The 20,880-nt window shown below is 39.0% G+C and overlaps 1 protein-coding gene across 8 annotated transcripts in view; it reads right to left on the reverse strand.

Moving 5' to 3' along the window:
* The window catches only part of MCTP1 (multiple C2 and transmembrane domain containing 1), a 596,052-nt gene that overhangs the window by 288,155 nt on the left and 287,017 nt on the right, over positions 1 to 20,880 (reverse strand). The gene's annotated exons all lie outside the window — the stretch shown is intronic.

Raw genomic sequence — 20,880 nt, forward strand, 5'->3', positions numbered from 1 at the left:
TCTAGGTGTGCAGGGTGCTTCCTAGAATCAGCAATGTGCTGGATGTTGCACAGACTAGATGCTAAGCAAATGCTCGTAGAATTGATTATCTAACATTTTTACTTGTTATCCCTTTCTGTGTTCCTTCTTATATTTCTGAAGTTCTGCAAAGTTTTCATGACCTCTGTTGAATATCAACGCTGGGAAAAGCAATATTTATAGGGATATTATATTATATAATTAAATTAATATTTAAAAGGGAGTACAAATCAAAAGTACAAGACAGCTTCAGTTGGCACAAGAAAAAATATTTCATGGGTAAAAGAGTACAAAAGAGGACTTTTAAGGATGGAGTAATTTAGGCTTCACCTTGAGACTTCCTCAAGATAGTCACCAGCACCACTGGCATGACCTGAACATACAATGTAATATATGTGCATAGAAAATAATATCTTCACTTCATCACTTTTTTAGGGGGCAGTGTGGGCAGTGTACTACTTTTAATAAGTAAAATTCCTGATTTGATGAAAACTTGATAAGTGAATCCTCTAGTGTTACATAAATTATCATTTGGAGAGCTTTTTAATGTTCAATGTGGTTTTACATAAAGAGTTTGTGGGACTTTCACACGTAATTACATCTCATTGTGAAAGTGTATGAAAATTAGAAAGCTGAAATAAACTTATTTTTTCTCTGTGACCATCAGAGAAATGGATCCTCTTGCCACAGTCACTCCATGCATTGTGAATAGGTTCTATGGAAGCAGAATGACCACATTCAAATTTCAGCAATGATGTCTTCCAAGGCTAGTGATATGTTTTTATTTCTATATTTCTATTTACCTACTTTAACATTGTTTCACTATAAATTTATTAAAGCAGTCTTTTCCAAGCTAAAGCATATTTACTCTTCATGAATACTATACTAAAAGCACTTAGGGTTTATATTAATATTTATTCTTTAGGAAGAGAGATCTCTTTAAAAAATACCTTTATGTTAACAGATATTTAGGCCTTTTTTTCTGAGCTGATTTACAAAGCTTCACAGAATAGCAGTGTATTTTTTTCTGAGTCATTTCAATCTTCCCTAATATCTTCATTTCCATTTAGAAATGTGACAGTCGATCCTATTGTATTCAAAGACTGCTACCTCAGGAATTAATTAATATATTTTTCAAATGCTAATGTTTTAGTGAAATGAAAGTGTTCTTCAGCATTCTGTTCATTGGATGCTATAACAGTGAGTTTTTGAAGTACGTTTTCAAAAACAACTTGGCATTTAATAATTTCCTGGTTTTTTTGTTTTGTTTTGTTTTTGTACTTCACCTTCTAGCCTTATTAAGGGAAGCTGTTTAAGATTTGGTTAGGTCCAATGGCTCAAAGAGTGTCTTCTAAGAGTGTATTAGTCTGTTCTCATGCTGCTATTAAAGACATACCCGAGACTGGGGAATTTATAAAGAAACAAGGTTTAATTGACTCACAGTTCCACATGGCTGGGGAGGTCTCAGATAACTTACAATCATGGCAGAAGGCAACTCTTCACAGGGTGGCAGGAGAGAGAGAATGAGAGTCCGGCAAAGGGGGAAGCCCCTTCTAAAACCATCAGATCTTGTGAGAACTAACTCACTATCATGAGAACAGGATGGGGGAAACAACCCCCATGATTCACTTATCTCCACCTGCTCCCTCCCATGACACATGGGGATTATGGGAACTATAACTCAAGAGGAGATTTGGGTGGGGACACAGCCAAACCATATCAAAGAGTATTTCCATTTTAAAAAAAACAAAATTATTTTTAATTTGTAGAGATGGGATCTTCCCATGTTGCCCAGGCTGGTCTCTAATTTCTGGCCTCAAGCAATCCTCCCACCTCACCTTCCCAAAGTGCTGGGATTACAGGTGTGAGCTATTGTGCCCTTCTTCTAAGAGTATTTTCTAGAGGAACTGTAACAGCTGGACAATCTGGAAGAAAAGACAAAGAAGGTCCGTTTTGTCTTTAACTTAGACCCTACATTAGTTGCTATTGTGATATGACAGATTACCACAAATGTAGTGGCTTAAACAACATTCATTTATTGTCTCACAGTTTCCATAGGTCAGGCTTGGCTTAAATGCTCAGTCACACAAGAAGAGACAAAATAAGAAATGTATATTTGGTCTTTGTTCCTAGTTCCTGGCACAGAGCTTTTAAAATCCTTGTAATTTCTTGAGCGATAGAAGCACCTGTTGTTACAATATCTAGTTTTACTCCCCAGTCTGACACAAAAGCTTCTAAGACCTTCGGAATCTCTGGAGTGGTAAGTGTCTCTTTTTGCATGTGAATGAGATGACTGGTGGCTGGGGTCTCTAGACAGCTTCAGGATAAGGCTGGTTGCTAGAGGAATCAAATAGGTGATTAGAGGGTTAGAACTTTCTTTTTCTTTTTTTTTTTTTTTTTTTTTTTGAGACGGAGTCTCACGCTGTTGCCCAGGCTGGAGTGCAGTGGCGCGATCTCGGCTCACTGCAAGCTCCGCCTCCCGGGTTCCCGCCATTCTCCTGCCTCAGCCTCCTGAGTAGCTGGGACTACAGGCGCCCGCCACCGCGCCCGGCTAATTTTTTGTATTTTTAGTAGAGACGGGGTTTCACTGTGGTCTCGATCTCCTGACCTTTTGATCCGCCCGCCTCGGCCTCCCAAAGTGCTGGGATTACAGGCTTGAGCCACCGCGCCCGGCCGAGGGTTAGAACTTTCAACCCCATCCCTTGACCTCTGGGGAAGGGTGAGGGGATCCATATTGAGATTAATCACCAATGGCCAGTGGCTTAATCAACCATGCCTACATAATGAAACCTCCATAGAGACCCTAAACAACAGAGTTTGGAGAGCTTCTGGGTTGGTGAACACACTGATGTGCTGGCAGGTAGAACAGCTAGAGAAGGCATGGATGCTCCATGTTCCTTCCTACATACTTTGTTCTGTGCTCACTTCTATTTGGCTGTTTCTGAGTTGTATCCTTCATAATAAACCAGTAATAGTATGTAAACTGTTTTTCTGAGTTCTGTGAAACATTCTAGTAAATTACTGAACCCAAAAAAGGGATAGTACAATCTCCTGATTTATAGCTGGTTGGTCAAAAGTATGGGTGTCCTAGACTTGGGATTGGCATCTGAAGTGGGGGCAATCTTGTGGAGCTGAGCCCTCCACCGTGGGCTGTGTTAACACTGGGTAATTAGTGTTGAAATTGAATTTAATCACTGGACACACAGATGGTGTTCACAGAGAATTGGAGAATCACTTGGTGTGGAAATCCCACACATTTGGTGTCAGAAGTGCTGTATGTATAGAAAAAGTTTTCCATTTAGCTGCAATCAAGCCATCAGCTAGACTGAGTTCTCACCTGGACCCTGGGATCTTGTTCCAGGCTCATTCAGGTTATTGGCAGAATTCAGTTCTTTATAGCTGTAGAACTGAGGCCTTTAGCTTCTAGAGGCCATTCTTCTCCATTGGCAATTCACAGCCTTGATGTTTGCCTCTTCAAGGCCAGCAAGAGGGTCCCTCTAGCTCAAGGAGGGCTCCAGTCCCTTTTAAAGAGCTCACTTGATTAGGTCAGGACCACCAAAGACCATCTCCCTTTTGATTAACTCAAAATCGATTGATTAAGAACATTTATCACATTTGCAAAAACAGCACAATCACAAGAGTGATACTCTATTACATCACAGATTCTATCCACTCTAAAGGGGAGGGAATTATATAAAGACATGGATCTTTAGAGGTCTCCCTTTTGATTAACTCAAAGTCGATTAAGAACATTTATTACATTTGCAAAAATAGCACAATCACAAGGGTGATACTCCATTATATCACAGGTTCTATCCACTCTAAAGGGGAGGGAATTAGACAAAGACATGGATCATTAGAGGTCATTTTAGAATTCTCTTATTACACAAGTCTTAAATCCAGCTTTATTTAGCTGAATTATTACATCCTATTTTCCAGATCTCAACACAGGTTCTCCAGTCAGAGGTCCAAGGCACAGATAAAGCACAGGAACTCTGAGGCCCTCCTTGGCATGGCCAGCCCTCTTTCCACAGAGACTTCCTATATCACTTTTTCTACTAGATCTCTTACAGTTATGCTGGACTTATTAAAAGAGGTTTGCAATGCTTTCTCTTCACAAAGCCCTGCCATTCACCTAAAAGCACAATATCTACTTGTAGATCAGAAGCATAGGAGAACACTTGCCTCACAAATTTAAATCTATAAATCATTAGTGTTTGTACCATTGAGCAACGGTAAATCTAAAATGCTTTTGTCTTTCCTAATAACATTTTAAAGATAATTCCTTATTTTCTTGTGAAAAGTTAAAATATAATATTGTTCAATTTTCTGATACTATACATTAATGTATTTCAGGATCAATGATGTTCTATTTGAGATGTGCTGGCTTCTCACCATATTGATTTTTTGGTGCATGTGATGGAGTAAAAAGGGATGTCTATTGAATTCTGCTATGACATTATTCATAACATTAAAGAAAATATTTTTGCTTTCCAACATGATTGAATCAGAGCAGTGAAACTGAAATCAGTAAAAATTAATTTCCAATAATTTTAAATACTCTGAAATACTAATTGTTTTCTCTAGCTTTTTCCTGCCCTCTTGAAAACCGATAATGATTTCTGTTTGGAATTTTATTTCAATGATCTCAGAGTGCAATTCTGAAATGATTAACAGAAGATTAGTGTGACATTTAAGAAGAAAACAGCAGCGTCATGCTTTAAAGAGTTTATGCCTGTAATCCCAGCACTTTGGGAGGCCGAGGCGGGTGGATCACCTGACATCAGGAATTTGAGACCAGCCTGGCCATCACGGTGAAATCTCGTCTCTACTAAAAATACAAAAAAAAATTAGCCAGGCATGGTGGCAGGTGCCTGTAATCCCAGCTACTCAGGAGGCTGAGGCAGGAGAATTGCTTGAACCCAGGAGGTGGAAGTTGCAGTGAGCCGAGATCGTACCATTGCACTCCAGCCTGGGCAACAAGAGTGAAACTCCGTCTCAAAACAAACAAACAAAAAAACAAACAAATAAATGAATGAATATATGGGAAATATCCTCAATATCAGAAAAACAGTTGCTTTTTAAACTCTCAACAAAATCCTACTATTTTTCCCATATGAGGCAGATGGGCTGTTGTGTTGGAGCGATACAAAGGCATACAATGAGTAGGCTGTTAACAGCAGTCACTTGGTAGGACAAAAACTGTGGTGCATCACTGTAGCACACAGCCAGAGAAATTCTTAAAAGACAAAACTCCAGTGCTGTGTGCCAGGGCCCGTTGGAATATATAATACTTACTAAAAATAATGGAAAAGAAAACAAATCCTTGCAGTACTCATTTGGGAATATTCACTAATTTCATCAATAATGTTTTAGTTAATAAGATGCTAAGCAGAATGATGATGATGATGATGATGATGATGAAAACAGATAATCAGAGGACTTACTTTATACACTTTTCTAAAACCTTATGTGTAGAATCCCATTTACTCTTTAGAACAAGTGTACGAGGCGGATGCTTTTGTTATCCCCATTTTGAAGCTTAGTAATTCAGTGACTTAGTTCTGGTCTGACACCAGACCTGTCCTGTAGCAGATACTGTGGGTAGCCAGCCATATCCTGTCTGCACTCTCAGTTTTCCTACACAGTATCTCCAATTCCAATCTCAAGCCCCTATGACTTTATGCAGCCACAGGAGTGTGCTTGGCCCATGCATAGGCCAGGCCGCAGGTACAATGTCTTTGGAAGTAGGGTTTAACAGATGGCAAATGGGAACTGCTAAATAAATAACCCATCTTTTTGGTTCCTCACTGGGACTTGCTGAGAGCTCTACACTTGTCCCAGAGGTCTCAGAGGCCCTCTTAATTCACCCTGTGTTGCCCCCCATCCCTTCCCTATCTCAACCTTCCTTTTATCTACCTTAGCAATGCTTTCTGGAATTGTCTCCCAAAGAAAGACAAATTCCTGTCTCAGAGTCTGCTTCTGAAGAACTCAACTTCAAAACGTGGTCTTTTCATCTATGACAGGCTGCTAATAAAATATCATTTAAAATAAATTAACTAAAGTTTGAGAATTTTTAAACTTGATTATGCTTTTGGGAAAAGCCATTTATTTTAGTTATTCTTATAACTTATACTCACAGAATTTCTTTAATAAAGAACAAAGCTTTGTTCATTCTTTTTCAATTTAACTAGGATTTATTTTCAGATAACTTTTTTCAATAGGTAATAAGTTCTCAAAACACTAGAAATTTTACAAAAAGTTAAACATACAATTTTTGTAGTCACTGCCTTTGAGTACATTTTGACATAAAACTAGAATCCTTTAAAATATTAAACAACTCGGCAGTCTACACTTTAAAAATGTTTAGAGGGATAAATTGATCATTTTTCAACTATGAAGAAATTGTCACTTCAGGTCATAATTAGAGAGCATCCACACATACTCACAATGGACACAATCTATGCAATACAGAAGTATAAAACAACATCTGGAACATAATAAATGATGAACTACATGCTGTAAAGATAACGTCTCTTTTTTCCCAGGACTGTTTTCTCTTCATAGAGCCATGACTTTACATTTCAAAGGGTTGCAAAGACCTAGGAACATTCCCTTATTTTCCCAAGAGATTATTTGTTTATATTAGAAAAACTAAATCTTTTTTTCTCTCTCAAGATGGGACGAGGGGCTGCTGTGCAACAGTTTCTACAGAAACTCTAAATGGCATAGTTTTGGGGCTCCTCTCCAGCGATACAACCCACTGTAAATGCAGCTGCCATCTGTTCTCATTGCATCCCTCCACAGGGGGAGAATACAGATGGGGAACTGATACTGTAAATAATGTCTGGCCTCTGATCTAGAAACTTTGTATTTGCTTTTAGGATGAAATAAAGAAATGTAGATATTAAAAACTTATCAATAAAATGTTCTTGGGAGTCATGCTCAATAACTAAATTGACTAAATGGTTTTTTCCCCACACTTCTGGGAAGATCCATAGGAATTCTCTGCTTCATAGGAACTACCAAAGTCAAGCAGATGTCAACCCTTCGATTAAGGAACAACCTAAGAACACGCAAGATTCTGTCCTCCTAAGAGCAGCTATGAGCAACAAACTACCAGACTTTTCAAAGACATGGCAATTTGAGCTAAGGTTCAGAGCTCCCTATGTCAACGTCTATGGCCATTTGAAGGGACTCTTATTCTGTGGTTTATGGTATCTTGTCATCTAACCCTAGGCCTTAGAGAAATGAAACTGGCGTGAAGGCCTGAGTGAGGTTGGAGGGACCATTTAGTATACGAAGGACATCAGGAGCTCCAGGAAAAAGAGCCAGAGAGTTTCATGGGTTTCTAGAGAGTGTCTTAGATCTGAGGAATTCTGTGGTCTGTGTTTTGTATTTGAGGAATTCCACATAGCTGTGCTACTAAAGAGTGTGATCAAAACTCCCAGGAAAATAGCCTACAGTGAGCAAATAATCCTTTACTGAGGTCTTTTGGCTACATTTGTGGTTTGCCCTGGGAAGGTTTTTTTAACATACAGTTTGTGGTTGTAGTTTCATTTATTTACCTATGAGTTTAAACTGTATCTAGTAATTGGTGTGGCAGTTTTCTGTTTGTCTGCCTGTGACTGCAAGTGATTATTTGTAGTGTGTGTATGTTGGAGGGGTGTGATGGTTAATACTGAGTGTCGACTTGATTTGATTGAAGGATGCAAAGTATTGTTCCTGGGTGTTTCTGTGAGGGTGTTGCCAAAGGAGATGAACATTTGAGTCAGCGGACTGCGAAGGGCAGACCCACCCTCCGTCTGGGTGGGCACAATCTAATCAGCTGCCAGCATGGCCAGAATAAAAGCAGGCAGAAGAATGTGGAAGGGCTGGACTGGGTAAGTCTTCTGACCTACATCTTTCTCCCATGCTGGATGCTTTCTGACCTGGAACATCAGACTCCAAGTTCTTCAGCTTTTAGACTCTTGGACTTACACCAGTGTTTTGCCAGGGGCTCTTGGGCTTTTGGCCATAGACTGAAGCCTGCACTATCAGCTTTCCCACTTTTGAGGTTTTGGGACTCGGAATGGCTTCCTTGCTCCTCAGCTTGCAGATGGCCTATTGTGGGACTTCACCTTGTGATTGTGTGAGTCAATTCTCCTAAGAAACTCCCCTTCACATATACATCTATCCTATTAGTTCTGTCCCTCTAGAGAACCCTCACTAAGACAGGGGGCAGTGAGATTCTTGAGATATCGTTTACATCCGTGGTTCTCAAACTTTAACATGCATCAGAATCACATAGAAGTTTCTTAAAACACAGATTCGTGGGTTTCATTTCCAGAGTTTATGATTCAGTAGGTCTGGGATGGGGCCCAAGAATTCACAAGTGTGGGTACCAAACTTTGAGAATCACTTCTCTATATCTACAACTACCCCTTTTCTTAGAGCTTTTCTAAAAATTAAGAGTGACTATGCATGTTATAAGAACATTGTGTTAAATGAGTAAGTCCACTTTAAAAATAAAAGGAGAGGAAAGAATCTGATTGCTAATTTCACCAAGAACTTGAAGAGAAAGTGAGACTCTCCCTGCAGAGTGAATTGAAGACATAGCTGTAATTCTAAAAAGGCAGAACAAACAATTGAGCAAAATGACTTTCTTTTCTGGGGAAAGAGTTATCCCTAAACAATGCTAAGACAGAATTTTCTTTTTAACGAATTACCTTTGCTTTCGTCCTGAGGGAAATCAACAAGATTGTATAGTCTCTCAAATTGAATAGAGCTCATAGTTTGATTGGTTTTTGAGATTAATAGGTGCATAAAAATTTAGCATAAGGACTTTCAAAAGCTCCCCACCCCCACATAAATGGAAGTAAAAAATGCTCAAAAGGGAATGATAGAGTTCTTGTTAATAGGTGTCTCAGTTACTAAGATAAGGTGAAGAACAAAAGATACGTTAACAGCCTGCCCTTAAGGAATCTTTTTGTCTCAAGACTTTAAATCAAGCTTAAAGGTGTTAATATTACTTGGCAAATAAATGTTAAATAATTATAAAATTATTCTTTTTGGTTCACTTAATTAAGTATTCAATATTTCTGATCACAGAAAACACTTGAACAACTTAAATTGTTTTGTTAAATTGGCTTAAAAGACAGTTAAATGTTTTCTCTGCCTATATCACTGAGTGGGATATAATATTTAATGCAAACATTTACTTCATGTAAATCAAATTTATTTTCTGATAGGAGGCCTAATTAACTGAAACATTTTTATACATGTCTTATAGAACATGTACGTGATTACACTAAAAATTATCCTAATTACACTAAAAATTAAAGACTGTGGATGTAAACTTGAATGTAACTAAATTGAATTACAATCAGTCGTGCCTTTGTTTTTAAAAATAAGGTTATTTTAAACTTCAGGCAATGCTGCATGCTATTTCATTAGGATTCCTTGAGTAAAACTTTAGGATATTGTAGCCATTTCCCGTTATCCATGGGGAATTGGTTCTAGGATGCCCCAAAATACATGGATGCCCAAGTCCCCGATAGAAAATGGTGTTGTATTTGCATATATCCTACACGCATCCTCTTATACTTTGAATCCTCTTTGGATTACTTATAATATCCAATACAATGTAACTGCTATGTAAATCATTGTTATACTGTATTGCTTATGGTATAATGGCAAGAAAAACTGTACATGTTCAGTAGAGATGAAACCAACCATATTTTATTCCGAATATTTTCAATCCAAGGTTGGTTGAATCCATGGACGTGGGAGGGTCGACTGCATATTTCACTGATGAGTTTTAATATCAACAGTAGTTGTATTGCTTTGTCATGCCAATATAAATTACAATTCCATGATCCATAATTAACCTTGAGACTTGAAGGAATACTTAAAATGGCAATGAGCTAAGTTACTCGATCACCACAGAGCAGTTTATTTTTTATGCCAATTTTAGGTTTATAGCAAAATTGAATGGGAAGTACAGAAAGTTCCATGTACTTCCTGCCCCCACACATGCATAGCCTCCCTAGTGTTGATACCCCAAAAGCTCGTGCTTCAACTTGCTGAGAGACCTTTAAAACTGCCTCAGAATCAAAATCCCTCTCACCTTGTCTTATTTCTCCTGACAAGTATAGGAAAGGGCTCTCTCTGGAATTCTTTATGTTACTGACAAAAATTTCTTCCAAAAGAAATGCAATTTTTCTTAAACCCCTTTCCTAGGAACATCAGATAACCATGAAAGCTTAACCACGGAAAAAGAGGAGGGACTGGGAGTTATCACCATGGCCAGACTAACTTTTCATTTATTTTTCTGAGGACAGCTCAGGGAGATTACCAGGGGAAATTTAGTTGTGTCATAAAACAACCTTTGTTCCTGTGCAATTCTGCCCATCCAGCTTCCAAAGAGAATCATTTACTAACCATTGTCTGAACACTGGGCCTATTCATTCCTCCATTTTTCCTCTCCCCTAGGAAGAGGGCATTTAAATCTCAAACATCTATTCTGTACAACTCATGTGTACGCATGTGCATGTAGTAAATGTATTATGCTTTTCCGTTGTCAACCTGTTTTTACTGTTTTGGGCATGTCAGTCATGACTCTTTATAATGGGGAAGGGAGGGATCACCCTCTTTCTGCCCCTGTACTACCTATCAACATCCCTCATCAAATGGTACATTTGTTATAATCAATGAACCTACGCTGATACATCATTATCAACCAAAGTACATAGTTTACAGTAGAGGTAACTGGGCAGTTTTTATTTATGTATTTTTTCAATACATAAATGTGTTTACCAGAAAAACAGCATTCAAAATACAATGGTAAAATTAATGTGGTAAAAACTGTCTCATGCTTCTTAAAATTAATTATATTTAATCTAAAATTTATCATCTATCATTATTTCATATACATGTATGTATATTTAAAGTATACACATACTGAGATAATTTAAAACTATTTTTTAAAGAATATTTTTATGTATTATAAATGACAGTTCAGTAGAAAAATGGTCACTGAGTATGGAGTTTCTTCTCAATGCAAGACAGTAAAAATTTTATTTGCTTTCTGCATAGATGAGAAAGGTTCCGTCTTATCCAAACTGAAAATATATTCTTAAAAGGGTCTATTTTTATGCTTTGTGTTGGTATTTTATGTTGATTTTGGATATTTTATGACCATGGTCAATTATTTTAAAAAATAAGCAAACAGAAAGAATAATAAGGGTTTGATATGTTGAGACAAACTAACATTGCTAAACTATTTATTGTTTAACCTTGTCAACATTGTATCCCTGGCTAATAGGGGAGATGGACTATGTATGGCTAAGATAAGACTCTCAAGAGAGTAACCACAGCAGGGAAAAGGGTTTGGTCATGGACTCCTGCATTGTTAACTACTATAAGGTCTGTTACATGCCATAAGGTTTTCTTCCTGCATTTAGGCAGAAACCCATTCTAGGAAACATAGCCCAACTGATTCTGGTAGACTGCCTGACCACAGCCAACCACAATATCCCTTTTTATATCCTCTTCACACTTTATTCTGAGCCACAGCAAACAGTCCAGTGGCTCTTCCCCAAAGTGTGAAGACGCCGGGAGTCTTGCCAACAGCACTGACTGGGCAGGAGACTGGCCTTACAAACATTCTTTGCTGATAAGCAGCTAGAGACCCTAAGCTGGTTCTAGTCAGATTGCAGAGACTGTGCACAAAATGTCTTTGTGCCCTATAGTTTACTTTTTGACATACAGGGTCAAATTCCACTGCATTTTAATGTTAAAACCCCTCCCCAAGGTGATCATGGAATGTATGTTACATACATGTTAACTCACTGTGTACTTGACTTTCTCCATAAATATTCATAGACATTGCCCAAACCTGATGAATATGCACATAAGACAGGAAGGCTTAAATGCCACTGTTTCCTTCCCTTCGGCAGAGCGTTCGTTTTCAGTTTCCCTAGAAGCCACCTTTCTCTCATCTGCAGGTTGTTAGTTGGAAAGTTAGTTTTCTCCCTCTTCCTTCCTCCAGGGATCTCACAGTCATTTGTTAACAACCTCCATTATAGCTGCTATAAAGTATTGTTACTTTGGTTAATACATACTTTGTATGCTTTATATTATCCAATTTCAGGCAATAGGTAACTAAATCCCTAAGAATATTTCTTCCTATAGGCAAAATACATCAAAATCCAGGAACACATAAAATTTCCTTTATGCTTATTTCATGAAGGAACATATCCTTGAAGAAGTCTTAATATAGAAAACCATGAATGCAAGCTAATTAACGTCAGGTAAATTTAAGGACAATGTCTCTAATAAATGCAACTGAGAGATACACTTTTAAAATGGGTTAAGCATAAAACTGTCCTTTGTTAATAGATGCTAAATTAAATTATACTTAGTTTAAATCAAATTCATCTATAATCAAATATTATTTAAAAAAATAACATTGGCAAAGTCTATGCACATGATGAAGAAAATGGGGTATGTATTCATTGGCCTTATCTATTAACTGCTGAGAACAGTGTCAGATATTATAGACAGACCTTTTGTGGGTCTTTTTATTTTTCATGGCAATACAGTTATTTGCAAAGGCTCAATTAAAATTGATCCTCTTTCCTACTTCAGTATAATTAGACAAAGAAAATTTGTCAACATAATAATGGAAGAAATAACACTTTTAAAAGTAATATTGCTTAGGTGTGATGTGACTCTATTTCATATGTGGAAACATCATTCTCAGAATCTCTTTAAGAAACCGGAGCAGCACCAGGTCTATGGCTTAAGGAGTCCCAAATTAACATTTGGTAAAGTATCACCTCCTGGTAAATTTGGCGAATCTTGAAGAAAGGAATCCCCCCACATACATAGTGTTACAGATAAACACTGGAGAAGAGCCACTGGACCCTTTGGTCTGGTTCAGAATAAACTATGAAGAGCATATACAAAGCTTTCTGGGACAGTGATACAGTCTTGGACTCATTTACAAAGTCTCCAGGTAGAAATTAACTCTCAGGGTTTAGTACGATCATGCACCACATAATGACATTTTGGTCACTGATGGACTGCATATATGATGGTAGTCCCACAAGATTATCATGGTCCTGAGAAATTCTTATTGCTTAGTGATGTTGCAGTATCCTAATGTCATAGTGCAATGCATTACACATATATTTGTGGCAATACGGATGTAAAGCTGTGCTGCCAGTTACATAAAAATCTAGCACATACAGTTATGTACAAAACATAATACTTGAAAATGATAACAACTATGTTACTAGTTTTTGTATTTATGATACTATACTATTTATTGTTATTTTAGAGTGTATTCCTTTTACTTATTAAAAAAAAAAGTTAACTGCAAAACAGTCTCAGGCAGGTCCTTCAGGAGGTATTCCAGAAGAAGGCATTATTATCATAGGAGATGACATCTCTATACATGTTACTGCTTCTGAAAACCTTCCAATGGGACAAGATGTGGAGGTCGAAGACTTTGTTATTGATGATCCTGATCTTGTAGGCCTTGGCTAATGTGTGTGTTTGTGTCTTTGCTTTTAACAAAAAGTTTCAAATGTTAAAAATATTTAAAAAAGAAAAAAGTTTATAGAATAAGGTTATAAAGAGAAAATACTTTTTGTATAGCTGTATATGTTTGTGTTTTCAGCTGTTATGACAAGAGTCAAAAAGTTCTCAGAATTAAATATTTTATAAATTAAAAAAGATTACAATGAGCAAAAGTTTATTATTAAAAGACAGAAAAAAATGTTTAAAATAAATTTAGTGTAGCCTAAGTGTACAGTGTGTATCATCAACAGTAAAATCCTAGTTCTCCACATCTACCCACTGACTCACCCAGAGCAACTTCCAGTCCTGCAAGCACCATTCATGGTAAATGCCCTATATAGGTTGATATTGTTTGGATTTTTGTGTCCACTGAAATCTCACCTTCAATTGTAATCCCATAATCCCCACAAATCATGGAAGGGTGAGAGATAAATGAATCACGGGGGCAGTTTCCTCCATGCTGTTCTCATGATAGTGAGTGAGTTCTCACCACATCTGATGGTTTTATACGCATCTGGCATTTCTCCTGCTGGCACTCATTTTCTCTCCTGCCACCCTGCAAAGAGGTACCTTCTGCCATGATTGTAAGTTTCCTGAGGCCTCCCCAGCCATGTGGAACTGTGAGGCAATTAAACCTTTTTTCTTTATAAATTACCCAGTGTCGGGTATTTCTTCATAGCAGCATGAAAACAGACTAATACAGTAAATTGGTACCAGGAGGAGTGAGGTGCTGCTGTAAAGATACCAAAAAATGTGGAAGTGACTTTGGAACTTGGTAATTGGCAGAGGCTGGAACAGTTTGGAGGGCTCAGAAGAAGATGGGAAAATGTGGGAAAGTTTAGAACCAGCTGGAGACTTGGAGGGCTAAGAAGACAGGAAGATGAGGAAATATTTGGAACTTCCCAGAGACTTCCTGAATGGCTTTGACCAAAAAGCTGATAGTAATATGGACAATGATGGTCTCTGATGGAGATCAGCTTTCTGGGAACTAGCATAAAGGTGACTCTTGCTATGCTTTAGCAAAGAGACTGGCAGTATTTTGCCCCTGCCCTAGAGATTTGTGGAAATTTGAACTTGAGAGAGATGATTTAGGGTATCTGGCAGAAGAAATTTCTAAGTGGCAAAGTGTTCAAGAGAAAGCAGAGCATAAAAATTTAGAACATTTGCAGCCTGACGATGCCATAGAAAAGAAAAATACATTTTTGGAGGTGGGGGAGAAATTCAAACCTGCTGCAGAAATCTGCATAAGTAATGAGGAACCAAATGTTAATCACCAAGACAATGGGGAAATGTCTACAGGCCGTGTCAGAAACTTTCATGACAGCCCCTCCCACCACAGGCTCCAGGCAAAAATTATTTCATGGGCTGGACCCAGGGCTCACCTGCTCTATGCAGCCTTGGGACATGGTACCCTGTGTCCCAGCTGCTTAAGTGCCAGCTATGGCTACAAGGGGCCAAGGTACAGTTTGGGCCATTGCTTCAGAGGGGGCAAGTCCCAAGCTTCCATTTATGGTGTTGAGCCTGTGGGTACACAGAAGTCAAGAAGTGACATTTGGGAACCTCCGCCTAGATTTCAGAGGATGTACGGAAATACCTGGATGTCCAGGCAGCAGTTTGCTGCAGGGGTGGAGTCTTCATGGAGAACCTCTGCTAGGGCAGTGTGGAAGGGAAATGTGGGGTTGGAGCCTCAACACAGAGTCCTCACTAGGACACTGCCTAGTGGAGCTACGAGAAGAGGGTCACTGTCCTCCAGACCCCAGAATGGTAGATCCACCCATAGCTTGCACTGTATGCCTGGAAAAGCCACAGACACTCAATGCCAGCCTGTGAAAGCAACCAGGAGGGGGGTAGCACCCTGAAAAGCCACAGGGCCAGAGCTGCCCAAGGCTGTGGGAGCCCACCTCTTGCATCAACGTGAGACATGGAGTCAAACGAGATCATTTGGGAACATTAAGATTTAATGACTGCCCTGTTGGACTTTGGACTTATATGGGGCCTGTAGTCCCTTCGTTTTGGCCAATTTCTCCCATTTGAAATGGTTGTATTTTACCCAATGCCTGTAACCCCATTGTATCTAAGAATTAACTAACTTGCTTTTGATTTTACAGGCTCATAGGCAGAAGGGACTTGTCTTGTCTCAGATGAGACTTTGGACTTGGACTTTTGGGTTACTGCTGGAATGAGTTAAGACTTTGGGAGACTGTTGGAAGGGAATGATTATGTTTTGAAATGTGAGGACATGAGATTTGGGAGGGGCCAGGGGTGGAATAATATGGTTTGGCTTTGTGTCCCCAGCCAAATCTCATCTTGAACTGTAATCCCATAATCCTCACATGTCATGGGAGGGACCTGGTGGAAGGTAATTGAATCATGGGGGCAGTTTCCCCATGCTGTTCTCGTGATAGTGAGTTCTTATGACATCTGATGGTTTTATAAGCATCTGACATTTCCCCTGCTGGTACTCATTTTCTCTCCTGCCATCCTGTGAAGAGGTAACTTCTGCCATAATTGTAAGTTTCCTGAGGCCTTCCCAGCCATGCAGAACTGAGAGTTAATTAAACCTCTTTTCTTTATAAATTACCCAGTCTTGGGTATTTCTTATAGCAACATGAGAATGGACTATACACAGATGTACCGTTTTTTATCTTTTATATCATATTTCTACTGTACCTTTTCTATGTTGGAATAGGTTTAGATATACAAATACCATTGTGTTACAACTGCCTACAGTATTAACTGCAGTCACATGCTGTACAGTTAGTAGTCTAAGAGCAATGGGCTATAGCATATAGCCTTGGTGGTAAGCTATATCATTTCAGTTTGTGTAAGTACACTTTATGATGTTCGCCCAACAATAAAATCACCTATTAACACATTTCTCATAATGTATCCCTGTCATTAAACAATGCATGACTACAACTTATGGCTCTAGTTTTATGAACATGCAACAGGAAATCTTTGTGTGTCAGTGAGTGATACTGTTTTGCATCTATGTAAATAAAACAGTAAAAGAAGAAAATACAGTACATCCTCACTCAACATCATGTGAAGACATGCTTGCTTCCCCTTTACCTTCTGCCTTGACTGAGTTTCCTGAGGCTTCCCCAGAAGTAGAAGCATGTACAGGCTGCAGAACCATGAGATGATTAAACCTCTTTCATTTATAAATCACCCAGTCTCAGGTATGTCTTTATAGCAGTGTGAGAGTGGACTAACCCAGAAAATTGGTACCAGAGAAGTGGGGCATTGCTATAACAATACCTGAAAACGTGGCAGCAGCTATGGAACTGGGCAATGGGCACAGGTTGGAACAGTTTTGAGGGCTCAGAAGAAGAAAGGAAGATGTAGGAAAGTTTGGAACTTCGTAGAGACTTATAAAATTGTGACCAAATGCTGATAGTGATAAGGACAGTGAAGTCCAGGTTGAGGAGGTCTCAGATGAAGGTGAGAAACTTATTTGGAACTGGAGTAAAGGTCACTCTTGCTGTGCTTTAGCAAAGAAACTGGTGGCATTGTGCTTCTGCTCCATAGATCTGTGGAATTCTAAACTCGAGAGAGATAATTTAGGGTATCTGGCTAAAGAAATCTTTAAGTAGCAAAGCATTCAAGTTGTGGCCTGGCTGCTTCTAAGAGTGTACACTCATATGCATGTGCAAAGAGATTATCTGAAACTGAAACTTATATTTAAAAGGGAAGCAGGGCATACAAGTTTAGAAAATTTGCAGCTTAGCCATCTGGTAGAAAAGAAAAATCCATTTTCTGGGGAAGAATTCAAGCCTGCTGAAGAAATTTGCATAAGAGGAGCTGAATGTTGATTGCTGACAATGGAAGAAAATACCTCCAAGGCATTTCAGATGTCTTTGTGGCAGCCAGGCCTGGAGGCCTAGGAGAGAAAAATGGTTTAGTGCGCCAGACCCAGGGCTCTGCTTCTGTGTGCCACCTCAGGACATGACACACTGCATCCTAGCTGCTTCAGCTCCAGCTATGCTAAAAGGCCCCAGATACATCTCAGGCTGCTGCTACAGAGGGTTCAAACCAAAAACCTTGGCAGCTTTCATGTGATGTTAAATGTCCAGGTGCACAGAGGGCAACAGTTGAGGCTTGGGAGCCTCTGCCTAGATTTCAGAGGATGTATGGAAACACCTGGATGTCCAGCCAGAAGTCCACAGCAAAAGCAGAGTCCCCATGGAGAACCTCTAGTAGGGCAGTGCAGAGAGAAAACATGAGGTTGGAGCCCCCACACAGAGTCCCCACTGGGGCACTGCCTAATGGAGCTGTGAGGAAAGGGTAACCAGATTCCAGAATGGTAGACCTATCAACAGCTTGCACCATGTTTCTGGAAAAGCTGCAGGCACTCAACACCAACTGGTGAAAACCACTGCAGGGTCTGTACCCTGAAGAGCCACAGGGGCAGAGCTGTCCAAGGTCTTGGGAGCCCATCCCTTGCATCAGTCTTCCCTGGATGTGAAACATGGTGTCAAAGGAGATCATTTTGGCGCTTTAAGATTTAATGACTGCCCTGCTGGGTTTCAGAATTTCATGGGGCCTGTAGCCCCTTTATTTGGCCAATTTCTACCTTTTTTAATGGGAGCATTTACCCATTGCCTGTAAATCTATTGTATCTTGGAAGTAACTAATTTTTTTTTTTTTTTTTTTTTTACAGGCTCGTAGGCAGAAGGGACTTGCCTTGTTTCAGATGAGACTTTGGACTTGGACTTTTGAGTTAATGCTGTAATCAGTTAAGACTTTCAGGTACTGTTGGGAGGGCATGATTGTGTTTTAAAATGTGAGAAGGACATGAGATTGGGGAGGGGCCAGGGTGGAATATTATGGTTTGGCTTTGTGTCCCCACCCAAATCTCATGTTGAATTGTAATTCCCCAGTGTTGAAGGAGGGAGCTGGTGGGTGGTGACTGAATCATGGGGGCAGGCCTTCCCTTTGCTGTTCTCATGATAGAATACTTATGAGATCTGGTTGTTTGAAAGGGTATAGCACCTTCCCCACTTCTCTTGCTCTCTTGCTGTGCATGTGAATATGTGCCTGTTTCCCCTTCACCTTCTGCCATGATTGTAAATTTCCTGAGGCCTCCCCAGAAAGAGAAGCCAGTATAGCCTGCAGAACCATGAGCCAATGAAACCTCCTTTCTTTTCTTTTCTTTTTTTTTTAACCAAATCTCAGGTAGTTCTTTATAGCAGTGTGGGAACATATTAATACAACATACATTTAAGGCAGATGCAGATTAACAAAACAAGTGAGATAATTATTTACCCAATTATTCCAGTTCAGGAGGCTGGAGCCCATCCCTGCAGCTCAGGGTGCAAGGCAGGAACCAGCCCCGGGCAAGACACCATCTCATTGCAGGGTGTGCTCACACACCCCCACACTCACGAAGACTAAGACAATTTTCATTTAACATGCACATCTTTGGGATGTGGGAGGAAACCATAGCACCCAGAGAGAAAACCTAGGGAGACATGGGGAGAATGTGCAAACTCCACACAGACAGTGGCCTGGCTGGGAATAGATTATTTTTTTTCTCATCAGTGTAATAACAAAACACAGGTGAACAAAATGATGTTATTTGAGGACCTGCTATATATGTATTATTCAGAAGCTTATATATATATGTATGTATGTATATATATACACACACATATACATATATATGTATATGTGTGCATGTAGGGGTATGGGTGTCTTTGTGTATATATATGTGTATTAGAAGCTTAAAATCATAGACTATATGAAATAACTATCATTAAAACTAAGTTACTATACATTATTTTAAAAAAATTTCCCGATGGCAAAACACTGGTTAAAGAAATAACATTAGAATGCATGGAAATAATTGTGTCTGTACTGGGTAAAACAAGGCTATACCTGATTCCCACCAACTGTAGGAAATGCAAAAAGTGATTGACTAGCAACATGTTCAATTCATGATTTTAGCACAAAAACACAACATGACAGGCCTTTTCTTGATCAAGATAGCTCATTAAAGGCTGCATAAATCTAAAGAAGGGACTGCCAGCAAAACTTTCTGAAACCTGCTTAGAGACAAAACTTTCTCTGATGTTACAAGTTGCATTCTCTTCCTGGGAAAAAAGGATCGACCATAATGTTTAATTTTCTGATGAACTTTAATGAGATTTATTCTAGGAAGCATCAGTATATTCCATGTCTCTGAAACTGGAGCCCTTTTGAAAGTAAAATGGGGTGGTATTAACAATTATGTCAGTCACCAGGTAAAAAACACAACTGCCTCCAGAAAAATTGGGATATATGGCTGTATTAGTCTGTTCTCACGCTGCTAATAAAGACACGCCTGAGACTAGGTAATTTATAAAGGAAAGAAGTGTAATTGACGAATAGTTTCGCATGGCTGGAAACTTACAATCATGGTGGAAGGGGAAGCAAACACCTCCTTCTTCACATGGTGGCAGGAAGAGAAGAATGAGAAAAAGGGAGAAAAAGCCCCTTATATAACCATCAGATCTCATGAAAACTCACTATCATGAGAACAGCATGAGGGTAACCACCCCAACAATTCAATTACCTCCCACTGGGTTCCTCCCACGACACGTGGGGATTATGGAAACTACAATTCAAGATGAGATTTGGGTGGGGACACAGCCAAACCATATCACTGGCCATCCTATCCTAAAGAAAATTCCCAAGGATCGAAAACAAAGAGGAACCTGAATACCAAACCATAAGCACATGTGATAAGGTGGCAGCTGCTCGTATGATCAATTTTGTTAGGATCAGAGAATATATATGCAAATGCCAACCATCATGCCTGATGCATATTACATACTAGAAATATTACTATGCCTTCCTCAATCAGAGAATAACTCTCTCTGAGCTTTCATAAATTACATTCTAATGATAAAATTGCTGACAGGCCCTCTAACTTGAAAAAGACTTTGTTTACACTTAAAATAGAGAATATGTTTCAGTTTTATTAAATTGAATTGCTTTTTAAAAAATGTCCAAAAATTTATTTTTCTCAGATCTGGCTCCCTTATATCTGGTAGAAGTTCTCAATTAGTGAGACTTCAGTATAGTGTGAAAAAAGTGAAACTTCACTGGGGGTAAAGTTCTAAAACCTTTCCCATCCCCGAGGCTTTTAAATTCTTACTCTACCTTGAAAATATTGTTCTCACAACACTGGCAAACTTTTCTTTAGCAATGACACACCAGACTCACAGAGTGGACATGAAGAGTTTCAGAGTGGAGTGAATGAGATTCTCTAAATCTACTCAACACAGGATTTTTTTAAAAACACTATTATAA

Source organism: Macaca mulatta, chromosome 6 (assembly GCF_049350105.2).
Source record: "Macaca mulatta isolate MMU2019108-1 chromosome 6, T2T-MMU8v2.0, whole genome shotgun sequence".
Classification (NCBI taxonomy): Eukaryota; Metazoa; Chordata; class Mammalia; order Primates; family Cercopithecidae; genus Macaca; species Macaca mulatta.